General features: G+C 37.5%; 1 protein-coding gene across 9 annotated transcripts in view; it reads left to right on the forward strand.

The window, feature by feature from the left end:
- Window positions 1-12,169, forward strand: part of R3HDM1 (R3H domain containing 1) — a 91,909-nt gene that overhangs the window by 5,825 nt on the left and 73,915 nt on the right. The window contains exon 2 of one of the 9 annotated variants that reach the window (XM_044438097.1): window positions 5,630-5,664. The exons of 7 other annotated variants lie outside the window; for them this stretch is intronic. The gene's annotated coding sequence lies outside the window, so the exon portion shown is untranslated. Of the gene's footprint in view, window positions 1-5,629; window positions 5,665-7,902; window positions 7,943-12,169 lie in introns of those variants that run through there. One more of the 9 variants, XM_044438098.1, reaches the window with a different exon arrangement.

Here is a 12,169-nt window from a genome sequence, read left to right on the forward strand (position 1 = left end):
TAAACAAGCCATATTTTGTCTGCAGACCAGGATTACAAACAATATTTTTATCCCAATGTGCAGTCTTGCTTTGTGGGCAAGGGTGTGTGTGTGTGTGTGTGTTTGCAACCCAGAGCTTCCATGGATTGGATGAAACAGCAAACTGATTAGCTGCTAAATAAGCAACTGGAGTATTCAGTCACTACACACAAGGGGAGTGGGAAGTGCAGATGCATTGATGGAACTCATTTTGGTCAATCTCTTTTCATGCATTTTATGCTGCAGCAATTTTATTCCAACTATATTGTTTATCAGTTGGTTTCTAGGTTCAATTTAAATATTGTTGCTAGCCCCTAAAATCCTTTATTGCTTAGACCCCGTTTACCCGTTAATTTATCCCAAAAGCCAATTAAAAAACCTATTAAATATACACACAGTTCTGTAATTCTCTTATGTAAATACTGCTTTAAGTGTAGTGCACAATATCTGTGCTTGTACTCTGTCAAGGTAAATTGGCCAAGACCTTTTTCATAAGGACTGGGTACCACTGACCCTATGGTGTTGGTTTCTGTGTGTCATTTTCCACAAAGACATCAGGATGGTCTTTCCGCCATTTCATTTGCATACTCTGATTCTGGAACTCTGTCATCAAAGCCCAACTCTAGGTACCAGTCCTTCCCAGATTCATTTTGGTTACTGTTATTTGTGAGACCTTTGCAAGACTAGAAGGGACCAGATGCATCTATGGGTTACGTAAAAAAGAATTAGAAGTGAGATTGCAAGGTTTAATTTAGTGCTCAAATCTAATACATCAGAAATTTATTTACTTTTAAAGATTAAATATTTCCAAAGTGGCTTACAATAATGATAAAATATAATAATATAAAATAATATGAAAATAAAAGTTTCACAACTTCAAAACATTGGCACATGTTAGGATAAATAAATAAAAACCACAAAAATATTCACAGGAATAATACTGCGGTCCCCAGTTCAATTCCCAGCATCTCCAGGTAGGACTGGGAAAAACTCCTGACTGAAACCCCCGAAGGCTGAGACCAGGCTGTGTTGATACCACTGAGCTACACGGACGAGTGTCTGACTCACTATAAAGCAGCTTCTGATGTGTTTCTCCTCCATTTGGTGTAGTGTGGCCAGGTGAGAAAGCGAACAGAACCCCCTTCCCTTTAATTATTTGGTAGAAAAGGGAATTTCAGCAGAATAATCAAACAGAATACTTTCACAAGAATAAAGACTTGCTTCAGTAGAAAAGCCTTTAGTGCTGCATTTAACATTGCAGAGAATTCCCTAAGGAAGAACTTGCCTGACACTGAAAAAGCTGTGCATCTCATACCTGCCAATTTGATCTTCTCTCCCAGTTGTCCAGAGATAAGTGACTCTATGTGTGTATATATAGCTATTTACAATAAAAATTTACTTTAAAATAAATGTACCCTTCAAGGATAAACCCCATTCATGGAAGCTGATAAGCTGATCCTGACCCAAAAGGACAGAAATAGTTGTGTGTGTAGAATCAAGGATAGCACCTCTTCCCAGCCCTTTGTGGACTGTATGGTGTTAGGTGGGTGCAGCCAATCCCACCTGACATTATTTTCTCCTCAGCTCAAGTGCTGGGTAGATCTTTGTGGGCCTGAGGCAGGCACCAGACTTGTCTGTACAGGCTTTCCCAGTTAGGGAAGCCTTGGGTGCAATGAAGCTGAAGGAGGAGCGATGAAAACTAGGTCGGTTCTGCCTGCCTTAGTCCGTCCAGCAAACAGGGAAGAAGTCGAAGCACATGAAGAAGTGGCTGAATGCCCCTTCTCCAGCAAAGGGAATCCAGCTGCTTCACCCATCCCAGCTCTCACCCCATGAGAAGGCAGATTCCAGAAGCTGTTGTCCTTATTTTCATAGCAGTGGGGATGAAGGATGCCAGAATCTGCCTATGCACAGGGAAACTGGCAGATTTTGCTGGTTTGGGCAATGCCCCTTGTCCCTGTTCCCTGATTGCCTGATCAGAGATAACAATGGGGGTTCTCTTGTTGGTGCATACCAAAGGGAAGTTCCACTGTCATCTCCAATCTAAGAATGTAATCTCAGTTTGGAGGATTTCTTCATGCAATCCTAATTCCAATCTAAACCTCATCTAGCCCCCAGGAGGAACCCAAAGAGGTTGCATGGGCTGGAGGGGGTACATCATGTGCCAGAGTTTCTGCATCCCTATATTAAGCCATAGAAGAACATAAAAGTTAACACAGTACTTCATATTGCACTCAGAAATAAATTGCTAACAAAGGGATATATATTAGTGTAAGAGGTCAAAAGAACTTGTCTCCAAGGGTCTAATCAAATTCCTCCATCTTGCTCAAGTTTTTAGTGTTTGTTTCAAAATGATATTTCACTATTCTTATTTGAAAACAATAATAAAGTCACTCATATTTGATTGTATGCACAAGGTTCTTATTATTGGGACTGGGACTTAGAATTATTTTTCTTGCCATACTGTTTGCATATTTTTTAGAGAAACTGCCCTAACTATTTGTACTTCCATTGGCAGTAAGCCAGGCTAACTTCTGCCAGTACCTGCATATTATCCAAAAAAAGCCTCTGTAAACATAGGAAGCAAGAAGATTAATCTTGGGTCTAATTAAATTAATGTCTTGCACCAGAGCTTAAATGCATTCAAATGCACCCTCAGCCAGGCCATAAGAGTGAATTCTAATTTTCAATCTATTTTAACAGATAATTCTCTGAAAATCAGAACTGTGACTTTGACAGATTAGTTTATGCTCATACAGACCTACATCCAATAGCCACAAAAATTGTGAAAAGATGCTATTGTAAGCATGCATTGTGTGTGTTTTATAAAGCATCATAGATTATCCTAGAATTGCAGTAGGAAACCTGGTTGCTCCCGGTTGTTTTGAAGTACAACTCCCACATTCCCTTACCAGTTCCCATGGTGGTTTACATTAATGGGTTACAGTCCAAAACATCTGGAGGGCACTCAGTTGTCCTCTTGTGTACTGGAATAGTCCTTAATTTTCCCCGTATCTAATTTGTGTTCTACAGCAGTTTAAGCACACTAGAATTCAAGTTTTCTATGAATCAATATTCATTCTTTCAACAAATCTGCTTGCTGTGGTTAGTATGACACAGCCCTTTGGTAAGCATGATGCAGGGGCAGCAAGGAAGGTAGTGTGCAGTTGCATGAAGTTCTTTCAGGTGCCTCCAGACAGCAACACCCAACTGGCTGTTTCCTAGTAGGAAAAGCTGGCAGGGAAGGGCACATTGGGAGAATGCTAGTCACACGTGTTTAGGGTGCATTTGACCAACATTGCATGAACTGGCCTGCTTCCCCCACCTGCCTTTCTCTTGAGAAATGGTGGTGGTAGATTACATGCCCGGGGATGAGTGTGATTGGCAGATATAGTGTTGTCTTCAGCCAGCAGCACCAGCCAATTGTAGATGTTTGCCTAACAATATTTTTTCCCTATACATATATGAAAGGAATACATGTTGTTTACATTTGCTGATGTTTTGAAAAACAAAGCTCTTTTATAGGGTTAAATCAAATGCGTCCCCCTGCTTTCTTTTTTTGCAAATGTAACACCTAATTGTTATTCTTGACATCTACAAACAAGTGAGAATAGACCTTACTAGATTCAGAAAACTAGGTGATTGTTGGGTTGCCAGTTTTGAAAGATGCTCGCTGTGTTCTGTACAAGTGGTTGGTTGCATATTCAGAAGGATTTAATTGTTCAATGAATAAAAAGCTGCCAAAAGATATCTAGTCTTAGACTGGAGATTTGTCAAAGCCTCATCTAACCCAAAATAGTTTGATAGAATATGAGAATTGTTGGTGATGAAATCTTGCCACAGATTAAAGGGAATTTGGATACCTCCCCTATCCACAATAAATGGCTACTTCCTTAGAAATTTGCATTCCCTTTCTTACTATTGTTAAAGTTAGGAAGAAAGCATACAGTAGGGCATAACTGTTCAAACCAACCTTAACTGATGTACTTAAACATTTCTATTATTTTGATGTTGGGGTTATTTTTAAAAATACATACACAAGGAATGTGTGTCTTGCACTGGACAAGTAGGACTATTGATACCAAATTTCATAACTTTGAGATACAGAAATCAAAGATTCTAAAACCAAGGTTGTGTGTGTGTTGCTTGATTTATTACTTTTAGCTTTTTTTATCATTCTTGTATAACTGGAGGAATACTGTTTGTTAAGCAAACAAACATGGAGATAAGATCGTGCTGCAGACCTTAGCCATGCATTTCTTTACATCAATTTCATGTTTGCTGTTTCTAAACTGAAGCTGTAGCTTCAAAGTTGACATTCTCTTAGATCAGCCTTCCCCAACCTGGTGGCCATCAGAGGCATTTGGTCTCCAACTCCCAGAATTCCCATCCAGCAGGACCATTGCATGGGAATTCCGGGAATTTGCAGTCCAAACGTGTCTGGAAGGCACAAGGTTGGGGACGGCTGTCTACCGTCATGCATATCCTCCTATGCTGTTTTGAGAAATAGAAAAAACATGACTTCTAGTGAGTGAAAATATGGAATATCTAATACCACACTCCTTCTTTTCCATGCACCTGACCTAGTGTGTTCTGGATGGTCTCTTATCCCCCAGAATTTGGAGACATGCAAAGAGAGGATAACAGATCTATTTTGCAAGCAATATCTGTGCTGGTTTTGGACTGTCACAGTTGGATACAACCCAGTGTACAAGAGGGAACAGAGTAACTTTGAGGTTGTTCAGAAAAACCTTACCAGGAATTCTGTACTATTGTAACTCATGTAGATATAGCGTATTGAAGGCCTATCTACAGGTCATGCATTGCATTGTCACCTTCCTGAATACTTATTTGTTTCCTCCATGCATTTTGAACTGGTGGAGATAGCAAGATAGTAAGAGGAGGAGAGCCTAAGAACTGACTTTGTACCTTTTTAAAAAAGAATTTCTTTCCTCCATCCTGCTGTAAACCCTCATTTGTCAAGGGACAAAACTATGCTTAACAATCTGGAGCAACTCACATACAGGAACATAACCTGATGCAATTGTGTATGTCTTAGAGAATCTTTTCTCAGAATGTTAATATTTCACTTGTCTGCGAGTTGTGTGCCTTTGTGGAGGGCATTTTCCCAAGTTTCTCTCATGTTCAGGACTGAGCCTTGGCATTGGCAACTGGTTCCAAGGCTGATCTGGTTTCATGGCTCTTCGGTCAATGGATTATAACTTTTTTGAATGCTTAAACATATGGATCTGTTTCAAATGTACTATAATATTGACAAAAAAGAGCTTAATTCCACCGCCACCTGAGCAAGTGTCTCTTTTTTGTTTTTTCACATGTAGTATATTCTGCAGCTCTTCTAATTGATAGCGATCACTGCAAAAATAAAATCTTTTCATAGTCAGTTTCATAGGATCATTGTAGAAGTCATTAGCTAATTACTTGGACTGATTGCTTAGGCTTTAAGAGTGGCTACAACATTTTTCAAGTCTTGTTCTTGCACGAAAGTATAAAAGGTCATTAACTGCATGCCACAGATATAACTGTTTTTGTTGGTGTATATCCTAAGAAAAACAACAGCTAAAATTTGATTTATGTTATATTCCATTTCTTTAAGGCCAGAAGACAGGAAAACAGAGCCTGTGCAGCAGGGTGAGTGTGGGGATGAGTGAAACAGTATTGGAACCTCCCGAATTTCTGCTAGCCAAGACTCACAAACTTATTTTCTATTACAGTGATGTGTATTAAGAGAAAAGCTGACAGAGCCTAGCACAAGAGATCCCTGTTTTTAATATTTACAAACTTAGAGATATAAAATAAGGCACTGTTTTCTAACGGAGATCAGACAGTTGCTGACCTGAAGAGAACTTTAGAAATGCATTTATTTTATAGGCTATTTACATCACTGTCTGACTTGAAGAGAATAAAGATAGGCAAGCATTATTTTTCAGACTTTAAATAGAAACTGTTTTCTTGGCAATTTCCATTTGGGTGTGATTAGTAGGGGGAAAAGAATGCCGTAGTTCTACTGCACTGTGTGTGTGTGTGTGTGTGCGCGCTCGTGTGCGCGCTCGTGTACGTTTGTGTGCGCATGCTGAATCTGGAGAGTGATATCAAAGATCCTTACAGCCATATAATAGCATGCTCACAGTTTTACAGGACATTTGCATTGCTTGCTGCTGAATCACTAATAAAGAGCCCAATATAGCTTCTGATGCATTTCAGTTTTTCACTGTAGAGACTAGCTAGGTGTTGCTGACATCACAACATACAGCTGTTGATTTTCTGTTATGGTTGAAGCTTCAGCAAGTGCCTTAACTGCTTCAGCATCTACCTGCCAAATGCCTGAATAATCAACAGTGCATATGTTTAAGAACAAGGCTCTTCTTCAAAGGAGCCCTCCAGAATCTTAGAAAACAGATATTATGGAAACAATACCTTCAGCAACTTTATACAATATCAATACATGCCAGCGAAATGAAGGTATGTTACTTCTTCAGTGTCTAGTTTGAGAAAGAAAGCTCACAGTTCTTCAGAGTAATACCAGTATTTTGTCAAATTTCTTCATGGTGTTGGAAATTTTAACCATGCTGGAATATATTGGTTGTGACTGTGCATAGTTTCCAGTGCATTCACATTAGTGTTGAGCTCTGAGGATATTCTTATGGATTCATGTTGATATATTTTACCTGAGTAGAGCTACAAATGTCCCTTTCCTCTGGAATGAAGATACAGTATATAAGGTCTAAAAAAGCTGTTCATTTGCCTTATTCATTTTTATAAAATTCTAAAATATGAATCAGGTTAAGTTGTATGCATTGCTGAAAATAATACTTTGTATACTTGAATAAGTTCCATCTTGACATGTTATGTAAGGGAAAAAATTAATAGTCTAGCCATATACATGTCTGCTTAGAAGGCAGACGCATTGAGTTTATGGGATTTATTTTCTATTAAGTGTGTTTAATAGTGCAGGCTTAAAATAAGGAGATCTACTTTGGAGTAGACATATATAGGACTGCATTGTAAATCTGTTTAGGTTAAAGCATTCGATTCGTTTTTGTGAATCCAAGTGAGAAAAGTGAGACTGTTGAGCTATTCAGAATAATTTGTGCAGATTTGACTTTTCAATAAGTAAAATATTGCATGAATAGAAGCAAAGCTCATCCAAATATTGCTGATGGCATACAGGGAAGGAAAGAGTGCAAAAACGTTGGTGATCATTTGATGGTGAGATGTTGGTGAGATGCCAATATAAAATAACTTTGTAAATGTTCAGTTATATTTTATCCTGTTTTAAAATATTCTTGTCCTGTATTGCAATCAGTAAAAATGCTCAGCATAATCAAATTTGTGAAGACCAATTCCATCAGTATTATTATGTGCTTAAGTGGTCTAAGATGCCAATGCTATTCCTTTTCGATTTCTCAAAACTCATCCATTTAGTTACCAGTACTGGGGAACAGACAAAAGACTTAAAGTCAGAATTCTAATCAAATCAGAGGTGTATTAAATTATTTTCTTGGCTGTTTTATTCACAGCAGCTATATTTTATGCTCTTCTGTAAATCCCTGTACCTACATGGATTTTCTTGATGAAGATCCATTAAGAGAATGTCCATTTTCCTCCATAAAATTGTGTGTTGGTCAGTCATAAAAAAGCAGTTTAATATTAATAATACAAATAAAGATTAATGTTGGCATATATGATGAAACAGTTATTCTTTTGTCATAAGTTGCAAAAGTTATAATCCAAGTTTCCAGTCTTTTATGTTTTCTCAATTTAAATTGCAAAGTAATTTAGAGTTTATATGCTTTTTTCCCTTTTACATTCTGAAAATATCTACATTAAATGTATTTTAATAGATGGGAAACATTTTTGTGTCAGTATTGGGAAATGAAATGGATACAAAAGAAAGCAAGGAAATCTGGTAAATATTAGAAATAAATCATTTATACAGCATATCAATACTCTTTAATATTCAAAAGTATGTTCAAAACATAGTTGCAATACTAACATGTGAGACAGATATTTACATATGTTAAACCTAGTTTAACAAATTCACTTTCTAAGGCTACCATGTTACCTTGCATGTTCCTTTTTAATATTAGAATATTAGCAGTGATCATTCATCCTAAATTTTTATGGCTCTGTTTGATAAAGAAGTTGATATTAAAGTTTTTCATCAGCATGAAAATTGAGTTATTGCATAGTAGTTTTAACATATAAGCTTTATGGTGGAGTAAAAAAAGAGTGGACAAAAAGGTTGTTCCTGTTCTGACTTGGAAGGGTAGATTTAAGTTGGCTATTAAATACATTTTTGCAGGGAAAGAGACATAATGGTGAAAAGCACCTAATCTCCTTCTGCCAGCATAAGGCTTCTGCCTGTGGAATGAAGAAAGGTATTACTCCTTCTCACCTGCAAACTCCCATGCCAACAGAGCTGATTTGGAGACACAGGAAAATTGCTTCCTCCCCTGTTGATGGAGAGACGCTGAGTGTGTTTTGTTCAAAGTGTTCACAACACCTTCAGGCAGTTTCTGATTTTTAGGTTTTCTTACTTTAGTAAAGTATCAGAGCACTCTGTATAAGAATGTGTAAGAATTTGGTGTCATGATTTCCAGCTCAGTGCTGAGGGACAGTTCATAAATCTGAATGTTGGCATAACTAATAATTTGAGCTTTTAAAAAAGCATGCCTTTTGGAAGTAGTCTTTCTCTTGTTATGGTCTTAGGAATTAAAAAGGAATGCATATGCATTCAGATATATTACTTGTTGGAAGAAAACTGCTAATGGTAGTAACTGTCATGAATTAACGTTTTTGACTCTAAGAAAAACAAGATGTGGGAAGCTGCTGAGAGATGTAAACTTGGGAGAAAATCTCCATCACTGCTCAACCAAAGACTTAAAAGTTGCAGGTGAACAAGCCTCTTTTTCACAGGCTTGTTCATCAATATTTTAAAATGAGCATTACAGTGAACAAAATAAAATTTGCAAAACACATGGGTATGGTTGTGGCAAGATGATGATAGCAAAGAAATAATGGGAGGCAGACTAGGCATATCAAGAGGGTTTTTTAAAAAAAATTAGTATTAGAATCAATACTGCTTGATCCTTCAGAGAGCAAAAGACCAACCTTTCATATGTGTAGTACATGTTTTCAAGTTCAGAATTTACCTGCAAATACTATAGCGAAAGACGTGATGCTAGATTGTGTGAAGTCTTTACAGGTGCAGTTCAGCAACATGTGGCCCTGTTGATGCACACCTGAAGCTCAGTGCAGTAGTATGCTGACAGCTTCGTTAGAACAGCAGATAAAATACTGTGCAAGAGCAGTGCTGCTTAAAATAAAATAGAATAAGGCCCTGAGAGTTCTCCCACCTTCCCTGGATTGTAAAGCAGATGCTCTGATTATTGTCATAATGTGTACTTAAAAAATGCTTTTGTTCAACATAGATACAGAAAATCTTTAGTCTGCTTAACTACAGCTAATGTGAATGTTAAGTAGCATCTTAATCTATTTGTTCTTTTCCCCCTGTGTAATATACATTTTCCCTTTCTTTCTGAATTGTATATCTATAAGCAGCAAGAAGATTGGTTGTTGTTTTAAAAACTTTGTGGCACATGTTCTCCCAACCTTTATTCACTCTATTTTCACTGTTACCTGATGAGGAAAGGCTAGGTAACCCAGTATATTTCCAACATTTGGAGCTACAAGTTCCTTAAACCCTGGCCACTGGCCATGCTTGCTAAGGCTGATGGGAATTGTAGTCCAAAACAATTTGCTGGGAGATATTAGGTTGCCTATCTTATTTTAGGGTTGTGAGCAAACTAGTTTCCATGTCTCCCCCTGACTACCTGTTCAACATTTGGTATATCTAAGAAGCTTACGAATAAAATATTTTATTTAAAGATATTATTTTAATGTGCAAACATATATTTTTCTGTATCCTATGGAATTCCTGTATCATGTAGAAACAACAGACTTATTTTTGTGTAGCACCTTTTCATTTCTAAACAGAGAGAGCATGCATAGGCTTGAATGCCTGTTAAAGGGAATGGAAAAGGAAGTAAAAATGCTTAAGTACAAATGTTCTCCTTTGCTTTTTCTAGAAAGAGTTATTTATAGTGTAATGAATAATTAGATTTTTATCATTTTCCTGTTCTTGTTTCTATGGTTACTGCTTTGAACTGTGGTGAAGCAGTTGGGAGAGTAGCACAGTCTTACCTAAGCTTTGTAGCTAATTAGGAAATAGATTAGTATTAATGATATTGAAGGACTTACCAATCAAACAGTAAGTTACATTAAAGCATTTGTCTAGTCAAGGAAAGAGCTGGTTTTATACTTAGATTTTATCTACTAAGCCCGCATAAACATGATTTGCCAAAATTGTTCCACCAATCATTTTAATTGTACCTTTGGTTAACATAGAAGCAAGATAGTAACAACTTCATTTTTACAGCAATTATGAAGCAGGATCAATTTGGTTCCAGGTGTGTGTGGGTCTAAAAGTGCCATGTGTAAAAGAGACATTTGCAGGAAATTGAGAGGTGATTTGGGACTGCTTTGACAACAAGATCTTCAGAGGAAGGCAGCCTGATTTACTTCCAGCTGCTGTTGATAGCAGGGGCATTGAAAATTGCATCATTGTAAATCAGACCACTGTTCCATCTCACCCAGTGTGTTGATGAAAACTGGCAGCAGCTCTCCAAGGTTTCAGACCAGAGTTTTTCTAGCTAACTTGGAGATGCTGGGTACTGAAGATCCTGCACTGCAGACTAGATAATGGCCTAGGGTTTCATACGGTGGCAGCAAGGCTTGTATTAATTATCCCCAGATCTGCCATGTCCAGTGCTTTGTATATTCTATGCCCATTGTGAACACTCAATCCACAGACAGGTCAGTTGGGTTGCTACATGACGTCTGAACTAGATATTATAGGTTAATCATGGGTTAACTATGGGTTAATCAGTAGTTAACCTAGCTCTTAACTGGAGATTAATAATAGGTTGTTTAATCTGCAGTTAAGCTATAGAATTCCTGTTCAGATTTCACTGAGTAACTCTGATCCACCCAATCAGAAGTTGAATATTTAAGGCAACAAAGCATGCCTGGTATGCACTCTAGCAAATCATAGGTCAATTAACCCATGATTTGTTGCAGTTTTGTGTGAACAGGTATATTATGACAAATTATCTGTGGTTTTCCCTAAAAAGATGGAGATTTGATCACTTTTAATTTTTCTCTGTAAAAACATTCAGCAACTGGGAATCATACCATAAAAACATGACTTATGAATATGTCATTTCCTAAACTACAGGAAAACCTAAATATTGTATTTAGGGTGTACAAGCTGGCTTCTCTGTCATGTTTTGCTGTCCCATCTTTCCAGGGCTCAAGTAACAGTGAAGCATTGACAGAGTGGATTGAATTGATCATAGGCCAAAGGCTGCAGATCTATAACAGTATTTGTTGTATCTTTTACTTCCCCTATTAAAATATAGTGATATTTTTAAACAAGGAACATTTCAGAGAGCAGTCATCATAACCCTTCTTAACATCTGACCTGAGCAAAAGGATGTTGTAGATTTCCAAAAGGATGTTGTAGATTTCCAAAAAGAAAGCAGAGATTTTGAATGTCTTACAGTACTCCATGTGCTTTGTGTGCCTTTTTTCATTAAAGTGGGGGGGGGGCTGGTGTGCTTTTCTGTCTAATGTGTCTAGACGGTTTAATGTTCTCCATGTAATATATTCTGCTTCTGATGCATTTTAGTACAGGGATAACAATAGTGCAGTATTTTTTTTGGCATGATGACTCATAGGCACTTATACAGCTTTGAAAGATAATTTCTTAAATGCTGTGGTAAACTACAATTATCAAATTGAAAATAGTATGGCACTTAAGGCGATGGATAGTGATTCAGCTTCTTCCAGGTTACGTGGGTCTTATTTTGAAAAACATGCATGCAGAACATTATGGTTTGTTATGTAGGCATAGAGGGTGGTTAATCATTGCTTTAAAACAGACACAGTCATGGGACTGGGATTTGAACCCCACTGCCTGATTAATTGCAGCCTTTGATAGAATTGTAACTGGGTTCCAGCAAGCCTTTGACTGAGCCCTTTGTATGCTGCTGTCTCTTTAAATATGGAGCAG

The sequence above is a fragment of the Varanus komodoensis genome, unplaced genomic scaffold (genome assembly GCF_004798865.1).
Source record: "Varanus komodoensis strain SLA01 unplaced genomic scaffold, ASM479886v1 scaffold32, whole genome shotgun sequence".
NCBI classification, from domain to species: domain Eukaryota; kingdom Metazoa; phylum Chordata; class Lepidosauria; order Squamata; family Varanidae; genus Varanus; species Varanus komodoensis.